Below are 26704 nucleotides of genomic sequence, written 5' to 3'. Positions count from 1 at the left end.
ACGACTACGTCGTCTACGTATGCCTCTACTGTTTTGCCGATCTGGGTAGCCAGACATGTCTGAATCATGCGCTGATATGTTGCGCTGGCGTTTTTAAGTCCGAAGGGCATCGTGTTGAAGCAGAATGGTCCATATGGAGTAATGAATGCCGCTGCGGCTTGATCCGCTTCTGCCATCTTGATTTGAAGATAGCCGGAGTAAGCGTCCAGGAAGCACAATGAATCGTGCCCTGCAGTGGCATCGATGATTTGATCGATGCGGGGGAGGGGGAAGGGATCCTTTGGGCAGGCTTTATTTAGGTCCTTGAAATCGACACATAGGCGCCAGGATTTGTCCTTCTTTGGTACCATTACCAGGTTTGCTAGCCAATCCGGATGTTTGATGTCTCTGATGAATCCGGCTTCCAATAGTTTGGCTAGCTCTTCTCCCATTGCCTGTCTTTTGGGTTCGGAAAATCATCGAAGAGCTTGTTTGACTGGCTTGAATCCTTTTAGGATGTTTAGGCTGTGTTCTGCCAATCTGCGTGGGATTCCGGGCATATCCGAGGGGTGCCAGGCAAAAATGTCCCAATTTTCCCAAAGGAATTCTCGTAGTGCGGCGTCTACGTTAGGGTTCAATTGTGACCCGATGGAGGCCATCTTTGTCGGGTCCGTTGGGTGGACCTGGAATTTTACTATTTCATCTGCTGGTTTAAAGGAGGTGGACTTGGATCTCTTATCGAGTATCACATCGTCCCTATTCACCGTAGAGCGCAGCGCGGTGAGTTCCTCTGCCACTTGGGCTTCGGATAGTGCCTCTAAGGCTAATGCGGCTGTCTTGTTTTCGGCGCGGAGTGCTATGTCCGGATCACTAACGAGAGTGATTATTCCGCTGGGCCCAGGCATTTTGAGCTTCATGTACCCGTAATGGGGTACGGCTTGAAAGATTGTGAATGCCTCTCGTCCTAATATAGCGTGATATCCGCTGTTGAACGGGGCCACTTGGAACGTGACTTCTTCGGATCTGTAATTGTCTGGCAAGCCGAATACCACATTGAGTGTGATTTTTCCTGTGCAACGCGCCTCCCGGCTAGGGATTATTCCTCTAAAGGTTGTGCTGCTTCGCTCAATGCGGCTCCAGTCTATTTCCATTTTTCGAAGGGTTTCCTCGTAGATGAGGTTTAATCCGCTGCCGCCATCCATGAGGACTTTTGTAAGTCGAAAGCCGTCCACTATTGGACTAAGTACCAGGGCGGCTGGAGATCGGGTTGTTCGGAATTTAGGTTCGTCGCTGGCGTTGAAGGTGATGGCTGTGTCGCTCCATGGATTGGTTATTGCTACTTGGTAGACTTCAGCGAGGCTGCGGATTGTTCGTTTCCGCATATTATTTGATGCGAAAGTCTGGAAGACTGTAGATACCGTACCGATGTTGTTGGAGTGGTTTTCCGGGGCTAGAAGCTCCTCTCCACTTTTGGCCACCTGCCTTAATATCCAACATGCTCGAAGGCTATGTGTTGGGACGGCGCCCTCTGTACTGTGAATTTTACAGGGTCTGCTAAGCCATCCCTCCAGTACAGTTCCGTGCCCTTTATGGGGTTTTTGCTTTTTGGTTTTTGTATCTGGTGCCTGAGTGTAATGCACCCTTTTGTTGCGGAATAGGGTTGTATTCGGGGCCGGATTGTCCCAAAACTTATTTTCGGTTGTCCGGAAACTCTCCATCGCATAGTACTTTCGTACTATGGACGCCAGGTCGGCGAAGCGTGTAATTTCACGACGGCTGACGGCGTTCAAGATTCCCTCGTCCGTGCAATTATTGCAAAAAATTGAGATTGCGTTTTCCTCTCGGCAGTCCTTTATCCTGTCCATAACCAGGAGGAATCTGGCCCAGTAGTGATGTACTGTCTCCACGGGCTCTTGCCGGATTAGGGATAGATCGCATATGTCTGGGCGGGTGGGTGGAGTTAAGTCCGGAACCCTACCCATCTCAAGGCTCGAAGGCTGAGAGGTTTCCAAATTTGGAAGCTTGGATTGCTGGACGTTGTCCAACGAGTCTGGTCTGATGCCTGTCTTTAAGTTCAGTGCTTGATCGAAGTTCGTCCCTCCGCGGGAATCCGGCATGGGGGGTTCGGGAGCCCGGACATGACTAGTTTTTAATACAGGAGAAGAGTCGCCGCATTGTTCCTCTACCACTTCAACGTGGTGGGTGACCTGGGGAGAGTTAATCTCTCTCAGATCAGTTTTAAGCCCAGTCTGATTGTAGTCTGTAGCGACTCCCAGGGCGGCGATGCGATCCAAGAGCTCGTTTACGGACGAGAGCTCTATTGGATCCACCACTCGGCGAATTCCGAGCTGACGTGAAGATTGCTTTTGACGACTTGAGAGGTCATTGTCGAAGCGATGGCCGGACAGGCGGTCATAAGAAAACCACCTAGCCGGATAGTTTAGCCGGCGGCCAAGGCTCCTTTGGAGAAAATACCGTCCTTGAAGACGGGAGGAGGCATCCTTGCTATCGGTGACGGCACAGAGGAACTCTCAATGAAAGCACCAATGTCGGTGTCAAAACCGGCGGATCTCGGGTAGGGGGTCCCGAACTATACGTCTAGGCGGATGGTAACAGGAGACAAGGGACACGATGTTTTACCCAGGTTTGGGCCCTCTTGATGGAGGTAAAAGCCTACGTCCTGCTTGATTGATATTGATATTGTGGATGTTTACAAGAGTGGATCTACCACGAGATCAAGGAGGCTAAACCCTAGAAGCTAGCCTATGGTATGATTGTAATGGTTGTTGTTCTACGGACTAGAGCCATCCGGTTTATATAGACACCGGAGAGGGCTAGGGTTACATAGAGTCGGTTACAATGGTAGGAGATCTACATATCCGTATCGCCAAGCTTGCCTTCCACGCCAAGGAAAGTCCCCTCCGGACAAGGGACGAAGTCTTCAATCTTGTATCTTCTTAGTCTTGGAGTCCGGTCGATGATGATAGTCCGGCTGATGATAGTTCGGCTGATGATGGTAGTCCGGCTATCCGGACACCCCCTAATCCGGGACTCCCTCAGGTACGTAGAATCTTCCTCAGAACCTTAGCGAACCTTGCTGATCCATAGAGAAGTCTAGTGCACGCCCTTGGTACATCTTCTGAATTAACATCTTATCATTCTCTTGAGCACTGCGGATTTATTCTTCTAGAGTAGGGGCGACTTCCAGTATATTGGCAAGACGGGCATCGGTGATTACCAAATTGAGCTGCATAATTTATTCATAAAGATCAGGAGGCAAGGAATCCATTAGAGCATTAAGGTTGGCAGGTTTGCGGCTGAGGGTGTCAGCCACCACATTAGCTTTGCCCGGGTGATAATTTATCCCGAGGTCGTAGTCCTTCACCAATTCGAGCCATCTTCACTGTCGAAGGTTCAAACCGGGCTGAGTGAATATATACTTGAGACTCTTATGATCGGTGAATATCTGACACTTCTTTCCAATCAGATAATGTCTCCAGATCTTCAAAGCATGCACCACCGCGGCCAATTCCAAATCATGAGTAGGTTAGTTTCATTCGTGTTGCCACAGTTGTCGAGACGCATATTGGGGGAGTCCTGGATTAGGGGGTCCTCGGACAGCCGGACTATATACTTTGGCCGGACTGTTGCACTATGAAGATACAAGATTGAAGACTTCATCCCGTGTCCGGGTGGGACTCTCCTTTGCGTGGAAGGCTAGCTTGGCAGTCCGGATGTGTAGATCTCCTTCTCTGTAACCGACTCTGTGTAACCCTAGCCCCCTCCGGTGTCTATATAAACCGGAGGGTTTAGTCTGTAGGACAAGAACAACAATCATAACATAGGCTAGCTTCTAGGGTTTAGCCTCTATGATCTCGTGGTAGATCAACTCTGTAATACTCATATCATCAAGATCAATCAAGCAGGAAGTAGGGTATTACCTCCGCCTAGGTAAACATTGTGTCCCCCGCCTCCTGTTACCATTAGCCTTACACGCACAGTTCGGGACCCCTACCCGAGATCCGCCGGTTCTGACACCGACATTGGTGCTTTCATTGAGAGTTCCACTGTGTCATCAAGATAAAGGCTTGATGGCTCCTTCAATCAGCTACAATGGCGCAGTCCAGGGTGAGGTTTTCCTCCCTGGACAGATCTTCATATTCGGCGGCTTCGTACTGCGGGCCAACTCGCTTGGCCACCTAGAGCAGATCGATAGCTACGCCCCTGGCCATCAGGTCAGGTTTGGAAGCTTGAACTACACCGCCGACATCCGCGGAGACTTGATCTTTCACGGATTCGAGCCCATGTCAGGTGCGTCGAACACTCACGATGAGCATGACATAGATCTGCCGTCCCGCGGTGTTTGGGAGATCACACCTATAGCTGCCCCGACCACTAATCCGGAGCAGATCGTGCCATCCGAGGACGGGTGGATGGACCCCTCCACGGAGGCCGCACACTCAGCGGCGTTAGAGCCGAACACATACTTCACCTCCAATGAGATCTGTGTCATCGGACCCTCGGACTCGTCTCCGGCCACAGGCTCCTAACCGCGTGCATCCGCGCCTATCGAATCTAATTGGGCATCGATCATAGAGTTTACCTCCATGGATATCTTTCAGCACTCGCCCTTGGGCGACGTGTTAAATTCATTAAAATCTCTCTCTCTCTGTTAGGAGACTCTTGGCCAAACTATGTACGGCTTGAGTGGGGAGCGGACGACGAAGAAATTCGTTCCACACCCACCATGCACTTAATAGCCACTATCAATGATTTAGCCGACATGCTTGACTTTGATTCCGAAGACATCAACGGTATGGACGATGATGCAGGAGAAGAACAGGAACCACCGCCCACAGGGCGCTGGACAGCCACCTCATCATATGATATATACATGGTGGACACGCCGAAAGAAAGCGATGGCGATGAGGCAACGGAGGATAATCCCCCTGAGAAGCAATCTAAGCACCGGCGTCATCGGCGCCGCTCTAAGCCCCGCCATAGCAAAAATAGCGATACCAGCACAAGAAACAATAGCACTCCGGATGATGTCGAAGACGAAAACAATCCCGCCCAGCCAGACTTCGAGCAGGCCGAACGGGAGGATGGGCAAGTTAGCCCTCATGAACAGGCAATGGATGGAGACTTAGAGGATGATAATTACATGCCCCTCTCCGAAGATGAGGTGAGCCTCGACAACGAAGAATTCATCGTGCCTGAGGATCCTGTAGAGCAGGAGCGCTTCAAGCGCCATCTTATAGCCACTGCAAAAAGCCTGAAGAAAAAGCAGCAGCAGCTTCAAGCTGATCAAGATCTGCTAACTGATAGGTGGACTGAGGTCCTGGCAGCCTAGGAATACGGACTCGAGTGCCCAACCAAAAGTTACCCGAAGCGCAGGTCGCTACCTCAATTCGAGAAGGAAGCGCTAGAGCCTACACTACCTGCGCAGGACGAGGCTGACCGGCCACCCCGTGGCAAAGACAAACCGGCGTATCAGCCCGAACACCAGCCCGCACCCCATCGCCAATCAAACAAAAACACCAAGACCCGGGGCTACACGCAGGACCTGCCAGACATATTGGAAAATAAAGCAGGCCAGTCTAGATCGATCTACGGATCACGGGGGCGCACCCCAATGCGAGACGACTACCCTCACACCGGATATACCAAATACAAATCCGGACGAGCCGAATACAATAGACCGGACTCATTCGAGCTGCGTCATGATGTAGCCCGACACAGAGGCGCCGCACACCCCCTATGCTTCACTGACAAAGTAATGGATCATGAATTTCCAGAAGGGTTTAAACCCGTGAATATTGAATCATACGATGGTACAACAGACCCCACGGTATGGATTGAAGAACTCGTTATCCACATTCACATGGCCCACGACGATGATCTACACGCCATCAAGTACCTCCCACTAAAACTCAAGGGACCGGCTCGGCATTGGCTAAACAGCCTACCGGCAAACTCCATTGGCAATTGGGAGAACCTGGAAGACGCATTCCTTCACAACTTCCAGGGCACTTATGTGCGATCGCCAGATGCTGATGACTTAAGTCACATAACCCAACAGCCCTGAGAGTCAGCCAGGAAATTCTTGACTTGGTTCCTAACTAAAAAGACCCAAATTTTTGACTGTCCGGATGCAGAAGCCCTAGCAGCCTTCAAGCATAACATCCGCGACGAGTGGCTCGCCAGACACCTCGGCCAAGAGAAGCCGAAGTCCATGGCATCCCTCACAACACTCATGACCCACTTTTGTGCGGGCGAGGACAGCTGGCTGGCTTGCAGCAACAGCACATCAAAAAATCCTGGCACTTCAGATACCAGAGAAAACAATGGCAAGCCCCGACGCAACAGACACAAGAGTCGCAGCAATGGCGATGACGATGAAGACACGACATTCAACGCCGGATTCAGTGGTTCTAAGTCCGGACAGTGGAAAAAACCATTCAAAAGAAACAATCCGGGGCCGTCCAGTTTGGACCGCATACTTGATCGCTCGTGTCGAATTCACGACACCCCCAATAAACCAGCCAACCACACCAACAGAGAATGCTGGGCGTTCAAACAGGCCGGCAAGTTGAATACCGAGAACAAGGAAAAGGGGCTGCATAGCAACGACAACGAAGGACCTCGGCCTCCAAACACAGGAGGACAGAAGAAATTCCCCCTCAAGTGAAAACGGTAAACATGATATACGCCACCCATATTCCCAAGCGGGAGTAGAAGCGCGCACTAAGGGAAGTCTACACGATGGAGCCAGTCGGAGTTAATTGCATGTTGGTACCACACTTCCGCACCTACTCACGGATTGGTACCATTACTCAAAAGTTTTGCAGTTCAGTACCAACTCAGGGCCTAATTGTTGCAAAACAGTCTAAATCATGTATAACAGTGTATTGACGATGTATCTAACCCCCGGGCCCCACTGTCAGGTGATGATGTGGCATCTGTTTTTGCGAAAAAGACCCTGAGTTTTTATTTAATCACCTACATATCCCTGGTTAGCCAGGGAAGGGTCCTGCTGACAAAAAAATTTAACGCGCGCGCGCCAGCCGGGATTCGAACCCGCGGCCAGGCTTTGGCAGAGAGCGCTCGGTACCCCTGCGCTACAGCACCCACTGTGTGAATTTGCACGCGTACATAGTTTTATACAATCAGACGTTTTTGTATTTTACAAAATCCAAAATAAAAATTTAAACGTGCGCTAGCCCGCGGCTCTGTTGGTAACACGCGCTCGCTACTGCTGGACCACTGCACTTTTTTTGCAATCTTTTTTTTGCAATCGCTGGACCACTGCATCATTTGCATCAACTACCACGCGTACGACTTTTTATACTTTGGGCCATTCCGTTTTTGTACGACATTAAAAAAATAAAAGATACTACCCGTATTCGAATCCGCGCACTCCCTGCCACTACACTACTGCAACATTTCCTTCATATAGTACGCGTGCAACTTTTTATACTTTGGGCCATTCCATTTTTTATTCGATACTAAAATATATGTATATTAAATATTTTGTATTAAATCTTATACGACACAAAAAATATTTTTTAATATACTATTATCTTATTTAAATATAAGATGAACATTTTTTAAATACGATGAACTTTATAACAGAATCCCGGCGGGCTCGCGCGGTGGAATTAAAAAAATTATTTTATAAAAAACAGAATGACCATGTTATAGATATACGCATACTTTGTATGGCACGATGTCTGCTGTAGCACGGTGGTAGCGAGCGCATGCCGCGTACATCTGGTCGTGTGTTCGAATCCCGGCTGGTGCGCGCGCGTGAACATTTGTTTTTCTGGCCAGACCTTTTTCTGGAAAACAGGGGTATATACGCGATTAAATAAAAAATTAAGGGCCTTTTCGCAAAAGAACATGCCACATCCGCACCTGCCAGGAGGTCCCGCCGGTTAGATACAGCGTCAATACATTGTTATACATGATTTAGACTGTTTTGCAATAATTAGGCCCTGAGTTGGTACTGAGCTGCAAAACTTTTAAGTAGTGGTACCAATTCGTGAGTAGGTGCTGAAGTGTGGTATCAACCTGCAATTAACTCAGCCAGTCGCACCAAAGATCAATCCATGGTCTTCTTGTCCGATCACTTTTGATCGCAGGGACCATCCTACTAGTATCCGTCACGGCGGTTTGGCCGTATTGGTCCTCAACCCCATCATTGACGGATTCCACCTGACACGAGTCCTTATGGATGGTGGTAGCAGCCTGAACCTGCTCTATCAGGATACAATGTGCAAAATGGGCATCGATCCCTCGAGGATCGAACCCACAAAAACCACCTTTAAAGGTGTCATACCAGGTGTAGAGGCCTGTTGCACGGGCTCAATCACACTGGAAGTACTCTTCGGATCCCTGGACAACTTCCGAAGCAAGGAGTTAATCTTCGATATCATCCCCTTCCGTAGTGGCTATCACACACTGCCCGGACGAATCGCATTTGCTAGATTCAATGCGGTACCGCATTATGCCTACCTCAAGCTCAAGATGCCAGGACCTCGCGGGGTTATAATAGTTAATGGAAACACAGAGTGCTCCCTCCGTACAGAGGAACACACTGCAGCCCTCGCACCAGAAGTACAGGGCAACCTTCTTAGGCAGACCTCAAATTCGGCAATAAAGCCCCCAAACACCGCTAAACGAGTCCGGAGTACTCTTCAACAGGATTGGCCGGCACGTCCTGATCTTGCCTAGAAATTCGGCCTCTGTCCTAGTCCCAGTCAAGCGGGGATATTTGTGCCGTGCATACATAATTACGCACTAAAAATACCATGGGCATAGGCGGAGGCACAGCTACAATACGGCCCACAATGCGGCTGAACTGCCCCAGGACCCGTATACCTTCACAGTTTATCTTTCTTTCAGGTCCCTATTTTCCGAAGGATCTTCTGATAGTCCGATTACCGGACCCAGCATGGGACGCAGACACCAAGGAAGCAAGGAGCTTTGTAGTAAAAGGGAAACCCCATGTGGTCTCTGATAACGATCGCTATACCTATTTTACATACCCATTCGCATCTCACTCTTCGTCAGGACATGTCAAATAGTCCTACTTTCTTATCGCACTACTTGTATACATACGCCTTGACGTATCATGCAAATAACAATGGAAAAAAATGTGCAACGTCAGCTTATTACTACATTTCTTTCTCCTTTTTTTAAATATTTATTTATTACAAATCACATCAGTATATTCTGGTATGTTCAGTCTGCCAGGGGCTTTAGTGTACCCCATAACACGGCAAGAAAAGTCCAAACACTCTAGACAGTGCGGCACCCCGAACTTATAGCACTATATGCATCAGCTCTGAATCATGTCTTGGGTCAATAGTTGGGTTTGCTCGGCTCCCATGTTTTGGTAACGTTCCGCTATATTGGCTAAGGTAGCACTGGGAGAACTAATGCGATTGTGTCCCGGTTCTTCCAGATGAGCACTTGAGTAGAGAAAGCCGAAAACTGACTGTCATGATGCGGCGAGAGCTGGTCGTTGTTCGAGAGGTCTCAAATCCTTAATGATTTTTTCTGCTTTGGGCGAGGAATCGGCCTTGTTCGATTTAGGCGTGTATTGCACCCCAAGTTCGGTTTTCCGAATACCAGGGGCGCCAAAACTTAAAATTGTAGACTTCTATTGCTAAGTGAAAGTGATAAAGCCATATAGTCCGATTGCCTTGTTCGCTGTGCTAAACACCTTCTTAAAGGACCAAAAATTTGTATAAAGAGTGTTTAGATTTATCCCGAACACCCCAGTACTAGTTACATGGGGGCAGAAGCCGACGACTGGCCAACTCTCAGATTTTATAAACGGCCGCACAGAAGGTAATATTTTAAATCAACAAGTGTTATATAGTGCACATGAACTCGTTTTCATATTACAGGATCAAATGAGTATATTCATTCAAATATTACATCCTTCGCACATTCCTCCGCCACAAGGCAGGCGCCCTTCATAACACCGTCATAATACTTCTCGGGGTTGCGGTGCTCCTTGCCCTTCGGCGGCCCCTCCGTCACTAGCTTCTCGGCGTCCATTTTTGCCCATTACACTTTCGCACGGGCGAAGGCCCGACGAGCACCTTCAATACAGAATGACCGCTATATGGCTTCAAGCCTCGGGCAGGCATTCACAAGCCGCTTCACCAGGCCAAAGTAGCTATTGGGCAGGGGCTCGGCAGGCCACATCCGGACTATGAGGTCCTTCATGGCCAGTTCGGCCGCCTTGTGTAGTTTGACCAGTTGCTTCAGCTGGTCACTATAGGGCATCGACTGTTCGGCCCCAATATACTGGGACCAGAGCAACTACTCCATCGAGCCCGATTCTTCAGCTCGGTAGAACTCTGCGGCATCAGATATGATGCACGGCAGATCTGCGAATGCTCCTGGAGAGCTCCAAATTCGGGTAAGTAATAGGAAAGCCTCCTTCACATGCTTCCTTTGCATATTGAAAGACTTACCTGCCGCAATCTTCTTGGCCGCCTGAAACTCCTGAACGACCTTTTGGGCTTCGGCCTTGGCATCTTGTGCGCTCTGGAGGGCCTTCGCAAGCTCGGACTCTTGCGTCTTAGAGTCACGCTTCAGGGACTCATATTTCTTGACGAAATCCCGGAGCTCTTGCTAGACCTCGACGACCCAGGCCTCTTGCTTCTCGTGCTCGGTGTGCTCCTTGGCCGCTTTGTCTTCGGCCTCGGTCAGCGCCTTTTTAAGGGCCGCAACTTCGGTCGTGGCCCCTATTAAAGTTCATGACGTTTTCATGAGGTCAAACCCTTTTTTCTTTATCAATATACAGACAGGGTACTATGTACCTTTTTTCTCCTCGAGCTGCCTCTTGACGAGGCCGAGCTCTCCCTCGGTCCGCTCCAGGTCCTGCTTCAGTCCGGAGACCTGCGCAGTGCGAGCGGCAGCGGCCAGCAGTGACGCCTGCTTATTCACATAGACATATTCTTATTAGACTCATGTGGATGTTTTTTGATCCTCTGTTCGGCCTTTCTTTCCAAACACCAAACAGAGCATCAGGGGCTACTATCTATGCTATAATATTTTCTAATAATTTGATCACTTACCTCAAAGCCTGTTAGAAGGCTGGCGCAGGCTTCGGTCAATCCACTTTTGGCGGACCGAACCTTCTCAATCACCGCACTCATGATGGTTTGGTGCTCTTCGTCAATGGAAGTGCCGTGAAGCGCTTCTAGCAAGTAGTCTGATGCCTTTGGTTGGACAGAGGTCATCGGCACGGGCGGCTCGCCCCCCTTAGAGAGAGGCTACCTGCCCCAATCCAGAAGCACTGCGGGTTCCGGTGCAGTATCCGGCTGGGGCCAGACTTGTTGCGGCCCCCGTTCTTAGCATCCATGGGGGTCTTCCCTCCCACGTGCTCGGCTTCTGGGATTTAGCCTTGGGGCATCTACAGAACTGTCTCCTCCTAGCCTGGTGTCCTCTGAGACAACACCTCGGAGTCGTCCGCGGGCCGGGGGGAGGTGGCCGTCGGATTGAATCGCTGTTCATCACCGACTGGCCCGACGACCCATCCAAGGAGGATACATCGATGTGGGCTTTGGCCGTACTACACGAGTATGATTGGCATGATAAGTAGCAATAAAGCAAAACGTACCATTAGTATTATAGTGTCCGGATACTTACGACTTCGCCAGGGACTTGTCCCTGGGCAACCACTCCTTGTCGCTGTAGGCGGCTATGGTGGAGTGGTCCGAAGGGAGGGTCTTTCCCTTCTTGGACCCTTCGGCTTCCCCAGATGGGGCGGCCTTCCTTTTCTTCTCCCCCTGTTTGGGGGAGGGATTTCCTCTTCCTCCTCCTCGTCTTTGTTGGAGGAGTGCGCCTCGGTGTCTTCAGATGATGAGTCCGATACAACCTTGCGCCAGAGACCTTTCTTGGTCCCCGTGGCCTTCTTCTTTGCCTTATTCTCCAGCACCTCATAAAGCACCGGAAATAGCATCTTCGTTAAGAGGGGCGTTGCTTGATCCTCGGGTAGTGGAGCTAGACAGTCAATCCACTCCGCTATCGCTACCCAATCCTATTAAATTGGCATGGAGGCTTAGTGTTAGGACCCCGACTCAATGCCACATCGATCTAGCATGTAACACCTCATATCACTTTGCGGCCTCACGCACGATATTCCCACGGGTGTCGCCTTACCTTTACCCGGGACCGTTTGCGCCTTTTGGCACACGTATATGACAGTGTCGCTAGCATCCATATGATAAGGAGCCCGGGCTGACATGGCTAGTCGTAAACCCAAAGTGGCACAAACATACAGGGACAGGCATCCATGACCTAGCATCGAACGTGTCGGTCATCAGCGAGTGAATCCAGGCTGTAGCACTGGGCTAGCAGGACTCCGGTGAACCGGGCTGTAGCGGGCTAACAGGACTCCGGTATTCATCGCGTGACATTTCCCCAAAGGGACAGACACAAGAACGAAGAAGGACACATGCCGGCCAGCCTAAGTGTTCCAGAGCAGTAGCAAGCTACCATGGCTCGGTGGAAACACTAGGAGACATTTCCCGGTAAGAGAGGCTACTAAAGATAAACAACTAGATAGTCAGATCCCACACATACCAAGCATTTCAATAACATACACACAATATGCTTGATATGTGCAATACAACATGGCATCACAAAATGACTCTACGACTCAAGTCGTTTATTCAATAGGCTCCGAGGAGCGAGATATTACAAACATGGGTCTCATGACCCAACAATCAGAGCATACAAGTCAAAGCACAAGCGGAAGCTTAACATGTCTGAGTACAGACAACTATAAATGAAAAAGGCTGAGAAGCCTGACTATCTACCAGATCTTGCCGAGAGCACAAGATCGTAGCTGAGGTAACAAGCTAAATGTCGAAGTCCACGTGGAACTACTAGTGAGACTGAAGTCTCTCTGCAAAAACATAAATTAAGCAATGTGAGTACAAATGTACCCGGCAAGACTTACATCAGATCTAACTACATATGCATCATTATCAACAAAGGGGGTGGTGGCGTTTAACTGCAACAAGCCAGCTTTGACTCGATGGCTAACCTGAACTACGACTGCAAGTAACTCTTTTGAGGTGGCGCACACGAGTCCACATATTCACCATATCAATACACCACTATGGATCCGCTCCCGTCTCCCTACGAGAACGCCATCCATAGCACTCACGCTTATCTTGTGTATTTTAGAGTATCCACTTTCACTTGTCTATGAACTATGCAAGGGGTCCAAGTTTCCATATCCGAGGAATCCGGCGATTTGAATAGATAATGATAACCCTGCAGGGGTGTACTTCTTCACACACGCTTTCGCCACTTATCGCCCTGTACATGTCATGTATCTCGGCAACCTTCAAGCGGAAGCCGGGCGAGGGAGTCAGCCATGACCTGACTAGCCGAACAAGTCTCTAGTCCAGGTTTATCGCCTATTCGGGTTCCATCCGCAAGGAGATCCGGCCAGGGTGTCGCTCACGGCCCCAAACGATGTGAGCAGGGTTCCCAAGCCCACCATCCGGGTGCCACTTGGTACACCGGGCCACTGTGCCTAGTCTGTCCCCAGCCCACCTGTACCGGGTGCCACTTGGTAGACTACTAACACTACCTACAAACACCAGAAACTAGTTGCAACTCCTGGACAGATATCAAGTTGATTAATAAGTCGAGAGAGCTTGGAGCGCCCGGAGCCCAATGTGTGGTAGTAACTGATCATGGATCACAAACACAGAACTCAGTTCCTGAGGACGGCTGCAATGAGACAACCCACCATGTACTCCTACATGGCCTCTCACCGCTACCTTTACCAAATCGTGTTCACACACTTAGCTCACACACAGCAGGACATGTTCACACGCCTCTGATTCATCCCCGATGAATCAGACCTGACTCAACTCTAAGCAGTAGCAGGCATGACAAACAAGCATGAATGAGTAGGCACATTAGGGCTCAAACAACTCCTACTCATGCTAGTGGGTTTCATCTATTTACTGTGGCAATGACAGGTCATGCAGAGGATAAAGGGGTTCAGCTACCGCAACAAGTAACAAATATGTCGTTGTTGTCCTAATGCAGTGAAAGAGAGCAGGAGCGAGACAATGGGATTTTATTGGAATGAACAAGGGGGTTTTGCTTGCCTGGCACTTCTGAAGATAGCATTGAGTCTTCATCAGTGTCAACGATCACAACATCGGAACAACGTCTACCGAGGGAACAGATACCGGCAATCAAAGAAGAAATACAATCAATGCAATGCACAATATGATGCATGCTCATGACATGGCAATATGAATGTGTTTTGGGCTAATGCATCTAGCAACAAGTTAAATGGGGTTGGTTTGAATACAAGATTCAAATTCAAACTCCATATGTGAGAGTATAAATGCCATTTATTTTATTTTGTCCAAAACAGAGGACAAACATTGTTCAAACATGCATGAAAATGGTACAGATGGATTCCTTGAATTTTTCTGATAATTTCTCATATATAATTTATTTAATTTGGAGTTACGGTTGAATTTCTATGAATTTTTGAAGTTTTAGCTATTTTCTGGAATTTTCAGAATTAAATTAAATCCAGAAAACATTACTGCCTCAGCATGACGTTGGCATGACGTCAGCAGGTCAACAGGGGCTGGTCCGGGTCAAACCTGACCAGTGGGGCCCACTGGTCAGTGACTTAGGTGACTAACAGAGTTAATTAACTCTAACTAATCAAGTTAATAGCCACGGGGCCCACTGTCAATGTCAGCAGGGGTAATTAGTTTAACTAATTTAATTAGTACTAATCCTAATTAACTAACAGGGCTGGGCCCCACCTATCATTGAGTCAGGGGTGTCCACTGGGCCCACATGGTCAGTAGTCAACGGGGTCAAACCCGGGTCAACTCGCCGGAGTTGACCCGCGGCTCGTCGCCGGCGGAGCCAGAGACGGCGGAGGGGTGCGGGTTTCCTCCTCCGGTGACCAAATGGCCGGCGGAGAGCGTCTACGTGACGCGGGCGCTCGTTCGCGTCGAATAGTGGCAGCGGCTGGGCCTAAGATGGCCGGAGTCGTCACCGGCGTCGACCGTGGCGGTCGCCGGAGCTCGGGCGAGCTCGGGGTTGACGCTACGGTGGCCGGGGAGGCTCGTGCGAGGCACCTACATGCTCTACGCAGCGCGGGGAGAAAGCTGAGCACAATAGCCGGGCCACTAGGTGGCTGGAGGCACGTCGGCGGCGGTCACAGGCGGCGGCGGGTTTCGGCCGAACTCGGTGCAGTTGCTGTGGTGCTCGAGAGTGAGAACGGGAAGGGGGAGGAGGGAGAGAAGCTCACGGGGAGTCGGTTGGAGCAGACGGCGAGCTCGGGGAGGCGGCGACGGAGGCGAATCGACGGCGGCGGTCCTCGGTGGCCGAGGAGGGGAAAAGCGTCGGGACGGCGCTTCGGGGCTTCTCCGGTTGCGTGAGCCGACGGAGAGGTCGAGGGAGGCACTGCAGAGCTCGGGAGCGCGTCGGGGAGGAGAGGGGGTGGCGGTGGCTGCGAGGGCAGCGAGGCTCAGCGACGGTGGCGCTCAGCCGGTTGTGTGCGAGAGGGACGGAGAAGGGGAGAGGCGATGGGAGAGGTCGAGGGGGTTCCAGGGGGGATGCGTGGCGTCTCCCAGAGGCGTCCAGGCGTCGAGGTGGAGCGGCAAGCAGGAGGTGGCCGAGGCGTGCGCTGGCGTTCGCCACCGAGCTGCTTCGGTGCGAGGGGAGGAAGGCGACAGGAAAAGGGTGGGTTGGGCCGCGCTGGGCCGGTCCTGTTGGGCTACCAGGTGGGCTTCACAGGTAAGTTGCCAGGTATGTGCTCTGTTTTAATTCCTGTTTACGTTTTCTATTTTTTTAAATTTGTTTTGCCACTGTTTTGAATTTAAAAATAATTCAAACAATGCCAAAAACTCCTCTGAATATTTTGTTTTGCTAGATGGACTTTTCAAAAAGCTCATAAAATATTTCAGGGGTATTTGAAATTATATTCTAGTTATATGAATATAATTCAAATTCAAATAGCTAATGATTTAAATTCAAAGTCCCAAAAATAAATCCTTAAAAATGTTCAATATTTTTGGTTTGGATCAAAACCCTTGCCAAAATATTAAACATCTAAGAAGAGCATTTTGGAACAATGAATGAGATTTTAGGGTTTTTGCCCTTCTTTTATTTAGGGTTTTGAGGCTTCTAAATTCCTCAGTTCAAGTTTCAAAAATTTAAACATGATGCACAGATGGAAGCAAGCATAGGTCAGGCCAGAACTAGGGATGTGACAACTCACCCCCACTAAACAAGAATCTCGACCCGAGATTCAAGTGTAGGGTAAGATGAAGGGGAACGCAACCTAACACAATCTTCACAATCCAGGTTGCCCTTCATAAGAACATTGATTCGATCACCATCATTGTCTTGATGTCTTGCTCTGAGAACTCTAGCTAATCATGACAAGAAGAGGAAAGGAAAACTCTAGAAGTATCGATCTTCTCGAAGGTCGAACAACTCACGGAATGAGACATAGAACCATCTCTCGGGTTGAGACACGAGATGCACATCAAGAGGGGTGGAAAGAAACGGATGACGAAGGTTCACTAGGTGGACAATAATTCCACACTTAAGAAGGTGGTAAACGATTGTTAACGTAGCGAGGAGTTGAGTTGCCACGATACCATAACGGGGTACCTTAGGGAAGGTGACTTGTGGATATATCCCCTTAAGTGGCAAAAAGAATTACCTTTGATTCAGAGATCATTGAAACTCTTTAAACCAGCCTAAGGCAATTCTCGAGCGAGCGTTTGGAGGGGGTCGGTAGAATGGCATACTCGGACTTGGATGATGTGGATTACCTTGTTGAAGACAACGTAATGGATGAATTTGCTTACCATTGGAAATGGAAGAGACCCATGGTAGAATGGCACATTGGCGGTGCAAGCTGGGAACAAAATGCAAATGCTGGGAATGATTCTGGTAACTGGGGAAGAACCCAACAATAGAGAGTGAATTCACTGTTTGAAAAGGTCATAGCATTGCCGAGGAAACTGAGAGGAATCCCAGTTAGTGCCGATGATAACACGTAGCGCTTGTGCGTGCTCTCAAGAACTTGAGCATTTCCACAATCATCAAGGTTTTACCAATATCCGTGTCAGGGATCCTGGCAACACAACATACTACCCTATGGCTAATGATGGATGATACAGACGCAAAGGAAGATAACACTTTCTTAGATTTCACCTTAGCGAGGCCAAGAAAGCAAAATCTGGATGATCGACCGAGAGACATTTAGCACTCCGCTTCTAATGTTCTCCTTGATGTGCTAGTGTATCCCATTCATAGATATGGTTTGATAACTAGAACATCAAGTAAAAGGTCGGACTTCGGGAGCAATAGAATCCATAAGGAACAGTTACGGAGGTAAATCCTACGAAATCCTTATGGGGAGGTGGCCAACTTCTTCAATCAAGATACTACAATAATAGGTCTTTCGGCTGGGTGGTGCTGGCCACGACATTCACTTTACCGGTTATCACGAGACCAATATTATAACTCTTGGGAAATGTTCCAACCATCATATCTGCCTGAGATTGAGATCTGGCTGGTGTCAGGATATTCCAGACTCATCGAGTCTAGGAAGAAAAATGAAAGTTTGCAACACAAATCGACGAGATGACGTTGCGAGATTCTCGGGGAATGAACTACGATAGCAAGCTCCAAAGCATGAGCTGGTTCTGCTATGCACGTGTGAACACGCTGTTCCAGGCAAACATGATCACATGGTAGTCTTACAATAAAACACTACCGAGTTCGGGTAGGGAACCATCATTGAGGATATCGAAGTTCTTTCATAAGTCCGGATTAGCTCTTATGAAGGAACTCCTTCTCCTTGAACAAATCAATTAGTGGCTTGGGGTGCTACGAAATACATATGGAGTGGAGGTAATTAATCTACCAAACCATAGTATACTTTGCACATGCATGACTGACTTGGGACGATTCCAGAGGAAACAAAACAAACCTTTCTCAAACCCACGGCGGCAACTTGCACCAAATGCACATGAGTTAGAGGAAGTCACTTCTTCCATCCAAGCATAGGCTTCATGAACGGAACACGAAGGCATTGCTTACAAAGTTTCCAACACTAGGTTGATGTTCAACATGAATCATGGGGGAGACAAAATGCTGCTGATGGGCTCAACAACAACTCATCGGAATTTCCATATCACTAGACTTCCACCATCATGTGAACATGGTGATAGTATTGGTCAGACCAAAAGATGTAATGGTATATGCTCAAGGGATCAACCACGAGTAAGACAACATTACGAGCATCGTTGGTACAGATTTGATTGACGATAGCCCACACTCAAATCAAAGGATTGATAAGACAATAGGTCCAGCAACTGATCACAGGGACCAATCGATGAAGATATCATCTTTCTTCAACACACACTACACAAGAATATCCCTTTGGAACGAACTAAGTTAGGCAAGCTTTTATCTTCCAATTTTCCAAGTTGTTGTCTAGCTTAACCAACTAGTTCAGAGGTATCCAACACGGATTCTTGGAGAAGGGGTGGTTTACAGGAATAAACCAACTTGATCACGAACTCAACATAGCGGTCAGGTGACAACCTGGTAATACTTCCGAGAAGATATACGGAAAATCACGAACCACCGATATGTTACTAAGCTCGAGAACAATCTTGCTTTTCAGGGCAAGATGATATGATCAAATGAGCGAGGACTTGATAAAATCCTAACTCATTAATCAAAGAGTGCACCAGGAAATAAGGACTAGGTAGCACAATCTATCTTAGAATGGTGATTCAATAACCAACATGCTAAGAATGAGATTATTGTCCATTTAACTACCAGGCAACAGAGTTGCTAGCAGTATTGATTTCACACACCACGATTCACTTGTCGGCATTCCGGTTACAATAACACAGGAACCGAGGAATGAACAATGATGGCAAGAAGTATCACTGTACCAAGAGTTCATAGGATGGTGTGCAATTCCTACAATAATCCCGATATAAAAGATGGTAATACTCCAAGGTAGAACAGAGCAAAAGCTGGATTGGCATTTTGATCTGCGGAGTACAATTGTTTTGACCCAATCCTAGATATGGATGAGGTACTGGAGTTTGTTTCTCCTAGTCATTCCGGAATAGGATGGCTTGACGGACCACAAGAGTAATAGGTATCGATGAACGATTGCACGCATACTCTTGACTATCAATTGATAAACAAGGGTCAGAAGACAACTAAAGAGGGACAACTCAAAGGAACATACGATTTTCTGAGTTGTGGATGCATGGTTTAGCATGTCGAACAAGTTCGACATATTTCTTCCGGACAATCCATGCGGAAAGGTAGAACTGGCAGAGTCACAATTATGAATGGAGAACCCATCAAGAGCACTCCTGTTATGATCTTTTGATCCAACAAACTACTGCCATAAGTGGTTCATAGTATTTGGAAGAAGGAAATACCCCGGACCTCGAGGACTAATGCTAAGGTTACTAATAACCTAAAGGAACGAGCAAACACTATCAACATGAGGTAAGTAGGGTGAATCTCGGGTTCAAGAACCCAGGAATAGAATACCTACTACTAAGTGGCATCACGGGATGCTTTCGAGAATAAAGGCCAGAATCATCACGCTGGGAACACAAAACATGGCTAGACTACTAGATGATCCCCTAAGGCACCTAGGGTCATAATAATAACTCCAACATAAATGTCAAGGCAATAGAATACCTCAACTCAACAATTAGTGTGATTGAGCTGGCATAAAGGAACATCGAAACTAGAGGGAAAGGATTTTGCAAATGCATCAGATTGTTTAGAAACCTAGGATGACTCGGACAGCATAACGGCTGTAAATGCTCAGAAAAGATTTGAGACATTCACAAAAATGGTGGCATAACCACTCAGAAGCACAATATCAAGGTCTCTAGATCAATAATTAACATACAGAGGTAGAAACTGAACTGAGGCTTAATCCAACAATCTTATAAGTCTACGGATTAGTAACACGTGATCCTGATAGAAGAAGAGAAAGCCTAGTTCCTTAACCCCGTAGGAAAGATAAGATGACTCAGATCAGAGGGCATGAGGTATAAGGAGTAAAAAGAGCCTTACGTTCCGTCCCATAATCAATTCCCTTACATAACTAAAGCACTTCTAGACACAACTTCGACCAGTTTGGCTTGGTAATCCTACAGGCAGTCAAGCTCTGATACCAATGCTGTCAGGACCCCGACTCAATGCCACATCGATCTAGCATGTAACACCTCATATCACTTTGCGGCCTCACGCACGGTATTCCCACGGGTGTCGCCTTACCTTTACCCGGGACCGTTTGCGCCTTTTGGCACACGTATATGACAGTGTCGCTAGCATCCATATGATAAGGAGCCCGGGCTGACATGGCTAGTCATAAACCCAAAGTGGCACAAACTTACAGGGACAGGCATCCATGACCCAGCATCGAACGTGTCGGTCATCAGCGAGTGAATCCAGGCTGTAGCACTGGGCTAGCAGGACTCCGGTGAACCGGGCTGTAGCGGGCTAACAGGACTCCGGTATTCATCGCGTGACATTTCCCCGAAGGGACAGACACAGGAACTAAGAAGGACACATGCCGGCCAGCCTAAGTGTTCCGGAGCAGTAGCAAGCTACCATGGCTCGGTGGAAACACTAGGAGACATTTCCCGGTAAGAGAGGCTACTAAAGATAAACAACTAGATAGTCAGATCCCACACATACCAAGCATTTCAATAACATACACACAATATGCTCGATATGTGCAATACAACATGGCATCACAAAATGACTCTATGACTCAAGTCGTTTATTCAATAGGCTCCGAGGAGCGAGATATTACAAACATGGGTCTCATGACCCAACAATCAGAGCATACAAGTCAAAGCACAAGCGGAAGCTTAACATGTCTTAGTACAGACAACTATAAATGAAAAAGGCTAAGAAGCCTGACTATCTACCAGATCCTGCCGAGGGCACAAGATCGTAGCTGAGGTAACAAGCTAAATGTCGAAGTCCACGTGGAACTACTAGTGAGACTGAAGTCTCTCTGCAAAAACATAAATTAAGCAACGTGAGTACAAATGTACCCAGCAAGACTTACATCAGATCTATCTACATATGCATCATTATCAACAAAGGGGGTGGTGGAGTTTAACTGCAGCAAGCCAGCTTTGACTCGGTGGCTAACTTGAACTACGACTGCAAGTAACTCTTTTGAGGTGGCGCACACGAGTCCACATATTCACCATATCAATATACCACTATGGATCCGCTCCCGTCTCCCTACGAGAACGCCATCCATAGCACTCACGCTTATCTTGCGTATTTTAGAGTATCCACTTTCACTTGTCTATGAACTATGCAAGGGGTCCAAGTTTCCATATCTGAGGAATCCGGCTATTCGAATAGATAATGATAACCCTGCAGGGTTGTACTTCTTCACACACGCTTTCTCCACTTATCGCCCTGTACACGTCATGTATCTCGGCAACCTTCAAGCGGAAGCCGGGCGAGGGAGTCGGCCACGACCTGACTAACCGAACAAGTCTCTAGTCCAGGTTTATCGCCTATTCGGGTTCCATCCACAAGGAGATCCGGCCGGGGCGTCGCTCACGGCCCCAAACGACGTGAGCAGGGTTCCCAAGCCCACCATCCGGGTGCCACTTGGTACATCGGGCCACTGTGCCTAGTCTGTCCCAAGCCCACCTGTACCGGGTGCCACTTGGTAGACTACTAACACTACCTACAAACACCAGAAACTAGTTGCAACTCCTGGACAGAGATCAAGTTGATTAATAAGTCGAGAGAGCATGCAGCGCCCGGAGCCCAATGTGTGGTAGTAACTGATCATGGATCACAAACACAGAACTCAGTTCCTGAGGACGGCTGCAATGAGAGAACCCACCATGTACTCCTACATGGCCTCTCACCGCTACCTTTACCAAATCGTGTTCACACACTTAGCTCACACACAGCAGGACATGTTCACACGCCTCTGATTCATCCCCGATGAATCAGACCTGACTCAACTCTAAGCAGTAGCAGGCATGACAGACTAGGCACATTAGGGCTCAAACAACTCCTACTCATGCTAGTGGGTTTCATCTATTTACTGTAGCAATGACAGGTCATGCAGAGGATAAAGGGGTTCAGCTACCGCAACAAGTAACAAATATGTTGTTGTTGTCCTAATGCAGTAAAAGAGAGCAGGAGCGACAGAGTGGGATTTTATCGGAATGAACAAGGGGGTTTTGCTTGCCTGGCACTTCTGAAGATAGCATTGAGTCTTCATCAGTGTCAACGATCACAACGTCGGAACAACGTCTACCGAGGGAACAGATACCGGCAACAAAGAAGAAATACAATCAATGCAAAGCACAATATGATGCATGCTCATGACATGGCAATATGAATGTGTTTTGGGCTAATGCATCTAGCAACAAGTTAAATGGGGTTGGTTTGAATACAAGATTCAAATTCAAACTCCATATGTGAGAGTTTAAATGCCATTTATTTGTTTTGTCCAAAACAGAGGACAAACATTGTTCAAACATGCATGAAAATGGTACAGATGGATTCCTTGAATTTTTCTGATAATTTTTCATATATAATTTATTTAATTTGGAGTTACGGTTGAATTTCTATGAATTTTTGAAGTTTTAGCTATTTTCTGGAATTTTCAGAATTAAATCAAATCCAGAAAACATTACTGCATCAGCATGACGTTGGCATGACGTCAGCAGGTCAACAGGGGCTGGTCCGGGTCAAACCTGACCAGTGGGGCCCACTGGTCAGTGACTTAGGTGACTAACAGAGTTAATTAACTCTAACTAATCAAGTTAATAGCCACGGGGCCCACTATCAGTGTCAGCAGGGGTAATTAGTTTAACTAATTTAATTAGTACTAATCCTAATTAACTAACAGGGCTGGGCCCCACCTGTCATTGAGTCAGGGGCGTCCACTGGGCCCACATGGTCAGTAGTCAACGGGGTCAAACCCGGGTCAACTCGCCGGAGTTGACCCGCGGCTCGTCGCCGGCGGAGCCAGAGACGGCGGAGGGGTGCGGGTTTCCTCCTCCAGCGACCAAATGGCCGGCTGAGAGCGTCTACGTGACGCGGGCGCTCGTCCGCGTCGAGTAGTGGCAGCGGCTGGGCCTAAGATGGCCGGAGTCGTCACCGGCGTCGACCGTGGCGGTCGCCGGAGCTTGGGCGAGCTCGGGGTTGACGCTACGGTGGCCGGGGAGGCTCGTGCGAGGCACCTACATGCTCTACGCAGCGCGGGGAGAAAGCTGAGCACAACAGCTGGGCCACTAGGTGGCCAGAGGCACGTCGGCGGCGGTCACAGGCGGCGGCGGGTTTCGGCCGAACTCGGTGCAGTTGCTGTGGTGCTCGAGAGTGAGAAGGGGAAGGGGAGGAGGAAGAGAAGCTCACGGGGAGTCGGTTGGAGCAGACGGCAAGCTCGGGGAGGCGGCGACGGCGGCGAATCAACGGCGGTGGTCCTCGGTGGCCGAGGAGGGGAAAGCGTTGGGACGGCGCTTCGGGGCTTCTCCGGTCGCGTGAGCCGACGGAGAGGTTGAGGGAGGCACTGCGGAGCTCGGGAGTGCGTCGGGGAGGAGAGGGGGTGGCGGTGGCCGCGAGGGCAGCGAGGGTCAGCGACGGTGGTGCTCGGCCGGTTGTGTGCGAGAGGGACGGAGAAGGGGAGAGGCGATGCGAGAGGTCGAGGGGGTTCCAGGGGGGATGCGTGGCGTCTCCCAGAGGCGTCCAGGCGTCGAGGTGGAGCGGCAAGCAGGAGGTGGCCGAGGCGTGCGCCGGCGTTCGCCACCGAGCTGCTTCGGTGCGAGGGGAGGAAGACGACAGGAAAAGGGTGGGTTGGGCCGCGCTGGGCCGGTCCTGTTGGGCTACCAGGTGGGCTTCACAGGTAAGTTGCCAGGTATGTGCTCTGTTTTAATTCCTGTTTATGTTTTCTATTTTTTAAAATTTGTTTTGCCACTGTTTTGAATTTAAAAATAATTCAAACAATGCCAAAAACTCCTCCTAATATTTTGTTTTGCTAGATGGACTTTTCCAAAAGCTCATAAAATATTTCAGGGGTATTTGAAATTATATTCTAGTTATATGAATATAATTCAAATTCAAATAGCTAATGATTTAAATTCAAAGTCCCAAAAATAAATCCTTAAAAATGTTCAATATTTTTGGTTTGGATCAAAACCCTTGCCAAAATATTAAACATCTAAGAAGAGAATTTTGGAACAATGAATGAGATTTTAGGGTTTTTGCCCTTCTTTTATTTAGGGTTTTGAGGCTTCTAAATTCCTCACTTCAAGTTTCAAAAATTTAAACATGATGCACAGATGGAAGCAAGCATAGGTCAGGCCAGAACTAGGGATGTGACACTTAGGTTCCTCCCACGAATATGTTGGGAAAAGGAACGTCTGGCCAAATATAAAGAACTTACCGGATTGGCGGGGCGCTTTCCGCTGAGTCCGCGATCCTCGGTTATGGGAGGAGGTACCTCGGCGGCCTTGAACATCACCTTCCAGACATCTTCGTGCGTCGTGTCAAACAGCTCTCGTAGCATTTGGCGTTCGGCCGGGCCGAAATCCCACATATTGAATGACCGTCTTTGGCACGGAAGGATCCGGCGGAGGAGCATGACCTGGACCACATTAACAAGCTTGATGTTCTTGCTTATCATATTCGTCACGCAGGTCTGAAGTATGTTCATCTCTACCGGCGAGCCCCAAGCTAGGCCCTTCTCTTTCCAGGAACTAAGCCGCATGGGAATGCCGGATCGAAATTTAGGGGCCGCCGCCCAATTGGTGTCGCGCGGCTCAGTGATGTAGAACCACCCCGATTGCCACCCCTACACAATCTCCACATAGGAGCCTTCGGGCCAGGTGACATTGGGCATCTTGCCCACCATGGCGCCTCCGCACTTTGCTTGCTGGCCGACCACCACCTTCGGCTTCACGTTGAAGGTCTTCATCCATAGGCCGAAGTGGGGCATAATGCGGAGGAAGGCCTCGCACACGACAATAAATGCCGAGATGTTGAGGATGAAATTCGGCGCCAGATCATGGAAGTCCAGCCCGTAGTAAAACATAATCCCGTGGACAAATGGGTGGAGGGGGAATCCCAGTCTCCGGACGAAGTGAGCAAGGAATACCACCCTCCCGTGGGGTTCCGGAGTAGGGATGATCTTCCCTACGTCCGGGAGCCGGTGCGCGATGTCTGCGGCCAGGTATCCGGCTTGTCGGAGCTTCGTAATGTCCTCCTCCATAACGGAGGAGACCATCCACTTGCCTCCCACTCTGGACATGTTTGGAATGGCTTACGAAGAAGGTGAGAACTTGGGCGCTGGAGCTCAAGCGTGCGAGAATGGATGAGTAGGGGAAGAAGAAGGCGTGGGTGAAAAAGAGGAATCCTTATCTCTTTATAAAGGTGGTAGAAACTGTGCGCTTTAGCACTTGCCCGGTAAACTCGCTTATTCCCCAAGCGCCGCGTTGATGGCGCGGTTGGGTTACCCACACCCGTATTTATGAGAATCCCATGATAAGGGGACATGATCTCTGCTTCGACAAGACGTGCCAATAAAACTGCCTCACAATATGTGCAGTAGTAGGTTGGAAAACGGTTCGAATAATGACCAGGCCAAGGCGTGATGTCACGATGTGAAAAGTTGTTAGCAGATTAGATTTGTGGAATATTGTACTCTCTATGGTGGTATGTGGGATTTGTTTTGCAGAGCCGGACATGATCCTTGTGTTCAAAATCTCCTATGGAGTATTCGGAGAAGGAACCCGCCTTGCAATGCCGAAGACAATCATCATTGGCCGGACTATTGAAGCCTGGTTCAGGGGCTACTGAGGGAGTCCTGGATTAGGGGGTCCTCGGATAGCCGTACTATATACTTTGGCCGGACTATTGGACTATGAACATACAAGTTTGAAGACTTTGTCCCGTGTCCGGGTGGGACTCTCCTTTGCGTGGAAGGCAAGCTTGGCAATCCAGATGTCACATCCCTAGTTCTGACAATGCCTAGTGCATGCATTAGAGTGTTGCACCATGTTTAAATTTCATTTAAACCTGAGATGGGGATTGACTAAGCCCTAGCACCAAATGAATTCAACTAGGGACAAAATAAAACCCTTTTCATTGAACTCAAAATGTCCTCTAAAAATGTTCAACATTTCTGGTTTGAGGTGGAAGCATCTACCACAAATGCTTTATATTTTTGCAGGACATATTTGGTCACTGAATAAAATCATATGTATTTTGCTTTTGGGCATTTAAATGCTAGTAAATATCTTAAATGCCCAAATAATTCTAAAAATAAGTGTGGGCTGTTGGAAATATTCTAAACAGAGCCCCTGATTATTTTCTGGAATTTTAGAGATGCCTAAGTATTTTTAATAAAGCCTCCCAGTTACAGAAAAAATAGAAAACAGAAGTAAAACTGAAATAAAAATAAAAGAGAGAGAGAGAAGGAAGTACCTGGGCCACTTACCTGTAGCCGGCCCAGCTCCCCCCCCCCTGGCCGGCCCAGCCCACCAGCGCCCTCCCTGTCGTCTTCCTCCTCGGGACAGTAGGACAGAGGCGCGTGGCCGGAGCGCGCGCGCACGCGCCCGAGCCACCTCCTGCTTGCCGCTTC

This window comes from Triticum dicoccoides, chromosome 2B (assembly GCF_002162155.2).
Source record: "Triticum dicoccoides isolate Atlit2015 ecotype Zavitan chromosome 2B, WEW_v2.0, whole genome shotgun sequence".
Lineage (NCBI taxonomy): Eukaryota > Viridiplantae > Streptophyta > Magnoliopsida > Poales > Poaceae > Triticum > Triticum dicoccoides.
The sequence above is the reverse complement of the archived record's forward strand: the minus strand, read 5'-3'. Positions refer to the sequence as shown.